The sequence below is a fragment of the Equus przewalskii genome, chromosome 25, assembly GCF_037783145.1.
Source record: "Equus przewalskii isolate Varuska chromosome 25, EquPr2, whole genome shotgun sequence".
Classification (NCBI taxonomy): Eukaryota; Metazoa; Chordata; class Mammalia; order Perissodactyla; family Equidae; genus Equus; species Equus przewalskii.
This window is the reverse complement of record NC_091855.1, coordinates 2,896,005-2,904,397: the sequence shown is the minus strand read 5'-3', so window position 1 is coordinate 2,904,397 and position 8,393 is coordinate 2,896,005.

Sequence of the window (8,393 nt, the reverse complement as noted above, 5' to 3'; positions counted from 1 at the left end):
TGGCCCCATGGGTTTGGAGGCAATTGTCATGTGCCTAAGCAAAAGAGTGTCTCTGGGGAACTCCTTCTTTCCCTGTTGCTACAGGTGAGCAGGTGAACGTGTCCGAGCATTTAGAAATAAAGAGTTCTCACAATTTTAGTGCATGTGGGGAAATCAGAGAGAGAACTCAAGCCAAGTAGCATGGTTTATTGGCTGAGTTTGCAGCAAAGGCTCTCACGACCCAGGAGACTTGCTTCAGACAAGGACAGAGTCTAGCATCCGGGGCAGCCCCGGGGCTGATGGAAGCTCAGGCTCAATTTGAAGTCAAAGGGAGCCTCTGTGGTCGAATGGAGCAGTGGACAGTCTGGTATTAGTCAAAGCCATAATGAGCTGTATTCTGGACCTCAGGGCCTGGTAGGAGACAAGGGGGGAACCGTGGGTAGGATTGGGGAGCAAGACATCCAAGTCCCATATTCATAAAGAGCCTCAAATTTAGACTTTTGAGCTATCTGCCAATGAGGTTATGATTCAGACGCAAAGTTTTCCTAACAGGAGGGAAAGAAGACAATATTTATCATACAACTTTAATTTTAAAAACACAAACATTAAAATATACTATGGTTTTTAAATCCTGTTTAGCCATTTATACCTTTTTTTAATATCCTAGGAGCCTCAGAAGTGTAATTGCCTGCCTTTCCTCTACTTCCCTGCTGGCAGAGGTGCTTTTGGTAAGTGTTTGAATAACTAGGAGCCAGGGATTCCAAATAATACGTGTTTATGAAGACTTTACCAAGAGAAACAGTTCCATACCCTTTTCCTGGCAGTCAAACATTGCTTGTTTACCCCAGGAGTGCACTGCTCCAGAGGGACCACAGCCAGCTTCTTGCACTCCTGGCGGGGCTGCCGGACTTCAGTGGGACCCACACAGATCCTGGCAGCTCCAGCCCGAGACTCGGCTTCCTCCCTCCATGGCTGCTCTTTGAGTGGCACTACCCATCTACTGAGCGCCTTGGGGCAGCGGGGACCCAGATGTTCATGATACACCTGGAAGAGAGCACGTGAAATGAGAAATAATAATAGTGCTGGTTTCTCCCTCTGCACGAGGGGGAAACAAATCTCACGATGATTTATCGTTCACATTTCACCACATTGCCAAGCTGAGCTCTCACTGCTCCCCAAGGCCTCTGGGATGAAAGATGACAGTAACACTCACTTGTCCCTTGGCCGTGCACACATCATCAGTCATTGAAGCTGCACCTTAAGCCTTTCATCTAGAAATCCCCTTAGGTGAATGAATTCACAGTATCAGTATAATCAGCCACAGAGCTTTGGTTTTCAGGTTCTTGCAGATACACAGCGTAAGGCCCAGGACACCATGCACTCCCACCGAAGGCAGACAACAGGCAGTGATATGTGCGGGGTGATAGGAAGGACAACCCCTTTTCAATTCAATCCGACAAATATTTACCCAGGCTTACTCTGTATAAATATGTGCCAGGGCCCAGGAGGAGAGAGAACTTGCTGCTTGTCCTCAGAGACGTTGGTGGTTGTTTAGTGTCATTTAGACTTCTGGCTTTGGAGTCAGATAGACCAGTGTGCAAAAGGGCGGGCAGAGAAACTGTCACATGCAGGACTGAGGAAAGGGTGATTCCATTTCTTTTCTGCCAGAAGCTTGGCTCTCACCAGCCCTCAGGGACCGGCCTCCTGCTCCCAAGCCCCAGCTCCCGGCTGTGTCCTTGTGCGACGTTGCCAGAGTGGGCGGGAGCCAGCCACCTACTTGGCCCTCGGCTCGAGTCTGCCCCTTAGACACGATACTCCTTCTGCTCTCCAGGATGGCCCTTCGGTGGCTGTGACAACCTCCCAGGTGCTGCCTGTCTGGATTTCTAGGATCCATCCCTGGTCTGGCCTGTCCTGATCCCAGTGTCGTTCAGGCTGTGTCAGTTTTGCTATTGAAATAACCTCTGGGGGCCGGCCCCATGGCCAAGTGGTTAGGTTTGTGCTCCGCTTCCACGGCCCAGGGTTTCGCCGGTTCGGATCCTGGGCGAGGACATGGCACCACTCGTCAGGCCATGTTGAGGTGGCATCCCAAATGCCACAACAAGAAGGACCCACAACTGAAATATACGACTATGTACTGGGGGGATTGGGGAGAAAAAGCAATTTAAAAAAAGTTTGAAACAACCTCTGATGTCCCCAGCTCCAGGCAAGTCAGTCTTCTTAAGCCTCACCTTTGATCATGGCACATCTGCTCAGAAACTATCAACGGAATCCCTACGACTTCTAAATTCAGTTGAAATCTCAGCCTGAGGCTTTCAGCTTGGCTGATCTAGCCAGCCCACCTCTTTAGTTCCATCTCTTCCTTCTCACCTGTGTGTAACCTTAGTGGCTCCACCCTTAGAGGACTAGTTGCATTCCTTGAGTATGTTCTGACTTTTCTTCCCTCTATCCTTTGCTCTTGTTGAAATTTGACGGGATTTAACATGAAAGATAGAGGGAGATAGAGGAAGATGGCCAAAGGACAAACGAACCAAGACATGGACATGGGAGGATATGGAGACCAGAGAGGAGACGTGTTTGGTTTCTGGATATTGGGCACTTACAATCCCAGAATCATAGTTCTTATAGAGGAAACTAAATGGATTATCTAGTCTTCAACTCCTTCAGGCTCGGGAAATATTTTCATTCCCATCCTATATATTAGACTCCTAAGGCCCAGAGAGTTTAAATGACATAAATGGAGGTAGGGAGGGAAATCTTTAGACAGTCAAATTGGGGTCCTCCTTAGAAACTTTAAATGCCAGGTTAAACAACTTGTACTAAATTCAGTCAACAATGGGGACAATAGAAAGCTTTCACTGGGGTATGACATAATTAGAGCTGTGGTGGGGCAGTCTTTTCAAACTGTGTGATACGACCCATTAGTGGGCCACAAACTCAATTTCGTGGGTCATTAATTAAACAGACATCATAAAAACCTTAAAAACAAAAAAAAGGGGGGCCAGCCCGGTGTCCGAGTGGTTAAATTCGCACTCCGCTTTGGTGGCTCAGGATTTCGCCGGTTCGGATCCTGGGCGAGGACATGGCACCGCTCATCAGGCCATGCTGAGGTGGCATCCCACATGCCACAACTAGAAGGACTCGCAACTAAAATATACAACTATGTACAGGGGGGCTTTGGGGAGAAAAAGGAAAATAAAATCTTAAAAAAATATCAGAGTGCAGTACTGCCTTGTGAGTTTTGTACGAGTGTGCTGGGTTGTGAAGTAAAATACATTGCTTATTGTGAATCATGGCCAAAAAATGTGAAAGCCCCAGCTTTCGGAAGATTAATCTGGCGGCAAATCGTAGGCCGAATTAGGAATTCAGAGAAGGAGCCTTGAGGCTGGGGGTCTAGTTAGGATGGTCTTGTCATAGCCCTTTGAGTGGGCAGTGAGAAGGAAGTGAAAGGGAAGGAGAAGCCATGAGAAGGGAAAGGGGGGGAGGGCATGAGGGATTCTGTGGGGTTAGAGTCTCAGGGGGTGGGGACATGTCAGATTGCGGGGGATCAGAGAAGGGGAGCAACCAGTCACAGATGACTAAAAGTCACTCCCCAGTGCTTGGGAAATGCTGGCGCCCACAGCCAAGGGGGCAATTGGGAGAAGGCACGAGTTTGAGAACTAGCACAAAAGATAGCTGGAAAGACACAAAATGACCATCAGGTACTGATCAGCCAGGGTCCCAGCAGGAAACACACTCCACTGAGCTGGTTCCAGTGCAGAGATCTGAAGGAATGGAGGATGTCCGGAGCTATGGGCAGGCTGAAGGGAACCAGTCTGGGACGGTGAGGCGCTCAGAGATTAATCCCAGTAGAAAGCTCTTCCTCTCGGATTCCTCTGCGTGCCAAGCTGGTAGGGCACCATTTCCCAAGTTCTCTTCTCCTCTCCTAGCCCGGAAACAAGTACACGACTGTTTCGGTTTGTCACCATCATTACTTCTGCTGCTGCTATTACTTCCAGCCTCACCATCGCCACAGGCAAACCTTTACTGAGCCCTTACTCTGAGGCAAGGGCTTTAGGGGCAGAATCTGGGTTAATCTTCTTCACCCCAGGAGTCAGTCCTCTCATTGTGCCAGCTTTACAGATGAAGAAATAGAAACTCGGGGACATTTAGAAATACGGCCAAATTCACAGTTAGTAAGTGGCAGAGCTGGAATATGAAGCCAGGCAGTCTGGTTTCTTGACCGTTCTTAATCACTGCTAATTACTGAGAAATAGAGGATAATAGGTAGCAAATGATGGGCAGCTGACCACAGCAAAACTTAGAGTAAGTCACTCGTGATGTCACAGCTTCACACAGTGGGACCAGGCGTCTCGTGGTCTCGCTTCCCCAGTTCCTTCTTCGAAGCTCTAGAAGGACTTGTTGGTCTAAGTTTCACCTGGAAAATCCTCCTCCCCCTCCCCCACTGCCTACAGAGTTGGGAGCTAGAGTCACGCTGTCCGGTTTCAGCCGGGGTGGGAGTGGGCTGCCCTCACTGCCTGACTGTGAACTCTGCAGCCTCTTTCAGAACCTCCTCAGTTTCCACTCCGCTTAGGGCCTCCTTGTTGCCCCCTGGCCCTTCTACTCGGCAACTGCTTGAATTTAATCCAGGTTGGGAGCCCATGGATTCTTCTCAGGGCCTCAGGCCCCTGCACTGACTGCACAGTTTGCCCCTTCTGTTTCACTCTCCTCTCCCACTTCCCACCTTGGAAGTCCTGCCTCTTTTCAGGGTCTAGCTCACATCCCTGTTCAATGTATCTGAGGTATGGATTACCTAACTAAGTGTTAAGGGCGCTTCTATCACAAGTCTTGCTTCAGACAGTCCACACAGCTTTCTGAACCTCGTTTTTCCAGCAGCTGAGTGTCTCTAGCCAATATCCCAGGACCTGTCTGCCTTCCACTTGTACCTCCAACAGCCCTCGGCTGGCGGCCATCCCGGGCATCAGCCTCCTCTGGACCTCTGGTTCGGCCCTCTTCTCACGGCGGGAGGCCCACACGTTGTGCTCGGGATTAAGCAAGGCTTCCCCAGCTCATGCCCAAAGCCCCGTGTCTCTCCCAGCTGTTTTCTGATGACTCATTGGCCTCACGCCCAAGCCCCAAGCCCCGCATACACACCCGCACCACCCCCGCCCAGCTTTATTGCAGGAAAAGGCTTTTGAGAATGGTCTCACTTCTTTTCAAAGAATGAAAAAGTTCTTTTCACCTACAAGGAAGAGAATGGCAATCCTCAGTGCTGTTGCACGCACACACACACACACACACACACACACACACACACACACACAGCATACACTCCGAAGAGGCTTTTTAGCTTTTTAAAACCAGGCTTACAAGGAAGGGCGCGGGTGGGGCTCTCCTGGTGAAGGCGCTGGAGTGTTAACTGCTTGCTTCCTTTGCTCCCACAGATGGACAAAGTGCTTCAGACTCAGTAGGAAAAGAACAAGGGCTGTCCAGAAGAATATCAGTCTGAGATACATCGCATGTCAGGAAGAGCAAATCCGCTGTGTTAAGAACCATGAAATCTGTAGGCCCAGACAAATTATGTCCTTGGATGTGGGTTGCAAACTTTTTAGTAGTATAACTTTTTCAGACAAATTTTATATGAACCCTAATTTTAAAATATTTTAAAAATAATTTATGTGTATACATTTTAAAACTTATTTAGCATTCACTTATAAAGTTAATTTATGAGGAAAAATAAGTTTCAATGAATGCCAAAATTTGCAATAGTTAATGTAGGCGTGACCATTGCAATCTTCACTCAAGCTCAGTGTTTAATTTACTTCTACACATTATTTTAGTAACAAAAAATAAATATTTTTTTAAAAAATAGCGTGCCTTATCATCCATCTGTTGTTTAAACTGATCCAGAGCTTTTTTTTTTTTTTTGAGGAAGATTAGCCCTGAGCTAACTGCTGCCAATCCTGCTCTTTTTGCTGAGGAAGGCTGGCCCTGAGCTAACATCCATGCCCATCTTCCTCTACTTTATACGTGGGACGCCCACCACGGCATGGCTTGTCAAACAGTGCCGTGTCTGCACCCAGGATCCGAACCTGCGAACCCCAGGCTGCCAAAGTGGAGCGTGCGCACTTAACCACTGTGCCACCAGCCGGCCCTAATCCAGAAGCTTGAGAAGGCAATACCAAAACATTTGTGTGTGTGTGTGAGGAAGACTGGCCCTGAGCTAACATCTGAGCCAGTCCTCCTCTATTTTGTCTGTGGACACCACCTCAGCATGGCTTTCACGAGTGGTGTGTAGGTCCGTACCCAGGATCCGAACGCACAGACCCCAGGCCACCGAAGCAGAGCCCACGAACCCAACCACTAGGCAACCAAAACATTTTTTAATTTCCAAATTGAATCATCAAGACTATTAAATTTCTTGTCAGATACAAAAGTCAGGAATGAAATGCCCAACACTTTTTATAAGCGGTAGAGCCACGTGGCAGGTTACACTCTCACTGTGAGAGCCCACCAGGGCCTGAGAAGAGCACGGACCACAGAGACGCTTCTGTCGACTGAGCGCTGTGCTCCTGGGACAGTTACAGGCCAGTGCCGACCCGTGACCTTCCTGATCAATGGCACATGACTAACTAGTCCACGGAGATGGTCAGAACAGTGAGGGGGAGGCAAGGGCTAGGGACTTGAAAGGGGCACAAAGGAACTTTCTGGAGTGCTGGACATGGTGTATATCTTGATATGGGTGGTTATACGGAGTATGTATGTGTGAAAATTCATGAGCTGCATACTTAAGAATTGCGCATTTTACTGTAGGTAAGTTATACCTCAAAGTCCTGTTAGCAGGGGGCCAGCTGTGTGGCGAGTGATTAAGTCTGCGTGCAGCTGAGCCGGCCTGGGCTTTAGCCGGCTCAGATCCTGGGCAGGGACCTAGTACCACTCATCAGGCCACACCGAGGCAGCGTCCCACATAGCACAACCAGAGGGATGTACAACTAGAACATACAGCTATGTACTGGGGGGCTGTGGGGGGAAGGGGGAGGGGGAGGGGAGGAGGAGGAAGAGAAGAGGAAGAAGAAAAGATTGGCAACAGATGTTAGCTCAGATCCCAATCTTTAAAAAAAGCAAATCCTGGGGCCCCCGGGTGGCGCAGCTGTTAAGTTCAAACGTCCCGCTTCAGCGGCCGGGTGTTCGCCGGCTGGGATCCCGGGTGCCGACATGGCACCGCTTGGCAAGCCATGATGTGGTAGGTGTCCCACAGATAAAGTACAGGAAGATGGGCACAGATGTTAGCTCAGGGCAAGTCTTCCTAAGCAAAAAGAGGAGGATTGGCTGCAGATGTTAGCTCAGGGCTAATCTTCCTCAAAGAAAAAAAAAAATCCTGTTAGCAGAGAGAGAGAGAGAAGGTGGGAGGGCCCAAGAAGCTTTATTCCAAGATTTGCTCAAAAATCTGTCAGCAAAAGTTTATGTGCCAGTGGTTTCCACTGGGTTATAATTTGGTAGCTAACACAGCCCATGTTTGTATTTTGAATTAAAGTTTAAAAAAATAGTTTTAAATATATTTAAAAAATGAAAGCCAAGTATATTTAAAATATGAAATTCAAACCAAATATATTTAAAATATGAAATTCAAATAAAATGTATTCAAAATATAAAAATATTTAAAAGATGAAAGTCAGATCACTAGTGCCCTTACCATCAGTCTTGGCAATCTGAAAAAGCATGGAAGAGCTCAGAAGCATGGGTGACAGGAAACAACCAAAGCACAGTATGCGTGGTGCTGTGGAAAGCGTCAACCTGGGTTCCATTCCCAACTCTGTGGGTTACTTCAGGTCTGGCAGCCAAGACCTGAGGTAACCCTTATCAAGCACATAGCCCCAGTTTCCTCGTCTGTAAAATGGGTATAATGCCATCTGCCTCAGAGTTGTTGGTGGATTGAGCACATAACTAAAGTGTCCAGCATACTTAGCTGGCCCCAACAAATGTTACTTCTCGTCTCCTTTGTATCCCATAATGCTGTAAAACATTCTGGATTTAGAGGGATCCTGACTACTTTCAGAAAGGCATGCCTTTTGACTTGTTTTTCCAGAGGCAAAGATGACCTTGCATCTCACCATCCATAACCATGCCTGGCTCTCCTTGCTGTCAATGATGCATTTGCAAGACTGCACCCAGGCCTTGGACGGAAACATTCAACACAAGTGGAGGTGCTGGTCATCCATACCTTAGAGAGAACATGACCAGAACGGGAGTGGAGCAGGCCAGCCATGCCGGGCCCTGGCTTCACAGCTGCAAAGCAGAACAGAAATCTGTTCAAGGATGGGAGGAACTTCTCTTGTCTTTCTGGGTTTCCCCTTCGTCTTCTTTTCTGTCTCTCCTCAGCCCAGCTCAGGAAGTGGGAGAAAAATAACCAACGGCAAGAAGGCAGAAGGCGTCTCTCA